Below are 4,525 nucleotides of genomic sequence, written 5' to 3' on the forward strand. Positions count from 1 at the left end.
CTTAAAGGCAGCTGAGTCATCTAAGGTACCAATTCTTTGAGAGCAAGGACTGCACCTTATTTACTTTTAAATCCCCCACAATGCCTAACACAAAGTAGTTACTGGCAACATTGGAGGGAGACAGTGAAAGAAAGAGACAGGAAGTAGGAGCTCCTGAACTTGATGACTTATTATACCAGTGTAGCATAGGAGGCCATATGATAGAGAAATGAAATGGAATGCCAGTTAGGAAACATGGTGCCTTATCCAACTCTACTGAGTGTGTTGTTGTACAAATAATTTAGTTTATCTTAGCCTCCATTCCTCATCTATAAAACAAGGGGCTGGCCCAAGTGACCACTCTGATCCCTTGCAGCCCCCACATTCTCTGATTTTATATTCATTTCAAAGGTGTTTCTTTCCAGCCCTACCAGTCACCATGATAAACCTGTCTTCTACTAAAACCCCTTCCATGTTCCAAGCACTTTGTATACATTATCTTCCTGTGATACTCGTAACAATTCTATGAGGATAGTATTATCATTCCCATTCAGCAGAGAACGTGAAGCTTAGCAGGTTTACAAGCTCAAGGTCGTGCGGTCAGTGAGTGGAAGTAAGGCAACCCTGATCTCATACATTTAGAATTTTACAAGTCTACCAGACCTTGAGAACTGTTGAAACTCTTAGCTCCATGGCTTCTTAGAAAGTGCAAAATACTATCCTGTGACCCTGAAAAGTTTCCAGTGTGATTTCCTCAATCAACAGGGATCTGGTATTTGAGAAGATGAAACAATTACGGAGATGTGATTTTTGGAATTGCCACATTTGCAGTCACAACTGCGTCTCTAACCCTGGGCAAACATCTCACAAAAACATCAGATCACTGCAAACCTGTCAACACTTGGCGGTCTCCACCAGCCCTCCCAAGGCCAGGCCCCAAGAGCACTTTCTGTCTGTACTATTTGGTTGTCACTTAATCACACACTCCCTCATCTAGCCTGTTGCTTCATGTGCCTTACTCTTGCCTTGCCAACACAAATACTAGTTCCTCAAGGACAGAAACTGAGCCTTATATTTCTTTCCAGCCTTACAGTATCTACAGCAGAGTTGAACCCATTAAGTGATCCTCCCTTTCATTCAACTTATTCGTCACATTTTCAGCAGGGGATCAATCAATGTGCTTCTTTCTCTGCCCCAGTTCTTGTGTTCTGAAAACACTAGCAACAGTTCAGCTGTTACTCAACTGCAGACCACCCTGAAGTGTCTTCAGAACCACACTGTGCTGCTGAGCCTGGCGTTTGACTGCCAAAAACAACCTGGTGCCAAGGTGAAGAATGTGAGCAGAGATGCCTTCTGCCTTCCAGGAAGGGGTTTGATTCTTAGAGTGCTTCAGATGATATAGTTCTCTATCAGTCCGAAGATGGTAAGTTTAAAATCAGGCCCATGAGAGAGGAGGATAGTAGAATCTCCAGGATCCCAGGAAATCCTGCCAGTCCCTTCCCTTCCTTTTATGCCACGCCTGTCCCTCTCCTATCAAAGCTGAGATCATTAGCTTGAGATTCCTACTACTCAGCAATAGAGATGACAAAGGCCCCTGACTTCTGATTTTACAATTACTGTGCCACAGAAAATCCTTCAGAAAATTCATGATAGCAGAACCCAAATTTTTCCAAACGTATCATACTGAAAATATCTCTTTGCCTTTAGAGCACATGGAGCTCGATACCCCCATTTGAAGACCATGGGCTTCGCAAACATGAGAGAGAAAGCTCATTGACCCTGAACCTCACTCATCTTAGCAGGAGCCACTCTCCAGGGTGGTGCGCTTTGCTCCTTCCAGGAATATGCTGCAATATGACAGGACACAGTTGTCACTCAGGGCAAAGTTGTTCGATTTCAATAACAAAATTCAGAGATGTTTTCAAGATTATCCTAGAGGATTAGAAATACTTTGTCCCACACAACTGGAAAGTTGAAGTGTGAAATATTAAGATCTATTATGAAAATTGTAAGATAATTTGTATTTTCTTTCATCAAAGAAATAGATGTTAACCGAAAACAGAAAAGTAATAGAGGAACCAAGAATACTCAGTAAAAATAGCTACTACCTGCTAATACATACAGCGAACCAAGCTCCTTTATAATCCTTTTTTCATTTAATCATTGCAAAGACCCTCTGAAGTAGAATCTATCCCCATTTTGTACCTGAGACCGAGCGATTCAGACACCTCAGGTAATAACATAGTTATTAAGTGCTGGCACCAGTATTCAAATCCACTCCAAGGCCATGCTGTTAATCACCAAAATTTAGTTTATGTGTCTCTCCTGGCATATGACTGGACATGCAGGGCTGATCTTGGAGTTGGGTGTGTATGATTAATGAAACTGGAAGGATAAGGGGCAATTGCCAACTTCCCTAGGTAACTCCATTTGGCCCTGCTGAGCAGGTGCAGTGGGTCCCCTTAGGTTTGCTAGTTAAGGGACAGTACATCAAATAAGGCTAGAGTCAGAGGGGAGGGTAGAAGTGCTGACTTTGAACATGTTCTTTGAAAGTGCTGTTATTTGAAAAAGCTGTACAGTGTCAGAGCTGAGCAGAGATCCAGCTGTGAATAGCACTCTGCAGAGTGTTGATAGAATCTGGGCTGTCCAGCTGTGAAGGGCCCGGAAGTGCTTGAAGAGGTGACAAGCACCCGAGCCCTCCCTCAGCCCTCCCCAACAGCTGTGGCCATTAACAACAGAAGCTACAGAGACTCACTGCAGCCAAAAGCCACAACACTACACTCTTAGCCTTATGCCTTGTCCGGAGCCTTAAGCCACCTCCACCAATCACCACAGACAAAAAAACAGCTGCCCCAAGGCACAACGATGGCCCTGACATTGGACCACAATAATGGCCTAGCTCCCTGAGGAACGTCAGAGAGGTCAAACCAGAGAAATCCTTCCTTGGGCTCGTGCCAGCTCCTCTACTTTGTTTAGCAGGTAGAAGGTGAAAATGAGGTACGGTTGGCTTGTCATCTAGGATTATGTAGGAAAGGACAACACTGCAATGTAGGCTCAGCAGCGGCTTTACGGTCAGAGGGACCTCGGTTCAAATCCTGATGCTTCTGTGCATTAGTTATGAAAATGATAAAAGCCCATCAAGCCTTTCTTCTCTCGCCTTTAAAGAGAGTAATAGTAATTTCCTTTAGAAAATACAGCAAATACTAAATGAGACAAAATATGAATCTCTACACATGTGGATTTCCAAAAATATTCATTTTCTTTCCTCCTCCCATACATTCACCGGGGGAGGGGGAGGGGGTGCTAAAAATAGCGGTTTTCTGCTAAGAAATCTCATGGGGTTGGAAGGCTAGAAATCCCAGGTGAAAAAGTAAGCCATCTATAAAGACCTCAAAGTGTAACGTAGATTGCGAGTGGAGATGTTACTGGGGGAAATGAGTGGGTTACATAAAGAAGTATGTTAAAGTGCTCAGAAATGCCCTTTCCAGTTTTGATTATTTTGGATTCCTAGAATGGTTTAAGCATCTGTGGGCAGGGTAATGAATACAATGAATACTTCCAACACTAGCAATCTTTGAATTGGTATTTTTCCCCAAATAGAAAACTATATTCAACATTCTCAAATGCAGAAGTTTGTATGTAAACAAAAAGATTTTGAAACTGTGACCTCACCTTTACCTATAAAGATTCTACCATCTTTTAAGTCCAAGTTCCATCACCGTGTACTCTATCAGTATCTCTGTTCCAAGGGGCAGAGAACCCAAATATAAACTGGTTTAAGCTAAAAAACAATACAGGGTTCGGGTCGCTCAGGAGGCCTATTCGACTTCAGTTCGGGGTTGATGTAGACCTCAAATGATGTCAGCAGGATCCAGCTCCCTGCCGGGCTTCTCTGTGCTTTCTACATTTGAGGATCTGCATAGTGCTCTACCGTACCTTCAGACTCCCTTTGTCAAAAAATCCAGTACAACAGAAGAGAGAAATTGCTTCTGCGATGGGTACATGCACACACACACACGCACACACACACACACACACACACACACAGTTAAGGCCCGGATTGGGCTTTTATATTGATTGGCAAATCCACTGCAGCCGGGTGAATGGAGTGTCAGCATTAGCCTGGTATGTGAGCCCCTGGGAATAAAGTCAGTTGGCACATTGGCTGAAAATAAATGCCAAAGCAAACTGAGGCTCCACAAAAGCAGTGTAGATACTCTACACGAAAACCAACCAACAGCCACTATTATATTCTAGCCCCACAGAACAATGGCCTTCGCATCCTTTACACATTTACTGACTTCTCTGGTACCACTCACATGGTGCTTATTATATGCAACCCTGTATTTTAGGTTAATGATTAGTATCTCAAGGGCAAAGGCTATTTTAAGTGTGTTTGTCTCCATCAACATTGTCTTTCACAGTGCTTTGCCCACAGTGAGTAAATTAAGAGAATTTAATAGAAATTAATGAATTTAACATACATAAACATTGAAAGTGAATAATGGAAGTCAAAAGTTGAAATGGTTGCCCTGTAGAAGAGATT

The sequence above is a fragment of the Lontra canadensis genome, unplaced genomic scaffold (assembly GCF_010015895.1).
Source record: "Lontra canadensis isolate GAN:19392208 unplaced genomic scaffold, GSC_riverotter_1.0 scaffold50, whole genome shotgun sequence".
In the NCBI taxonomy this organism is placed as follows: Eukaryota; Metazoa; Chordata; class Mammalia; order Carnivora; family Mustelidae; genus Lontra; species Lontra canadensis.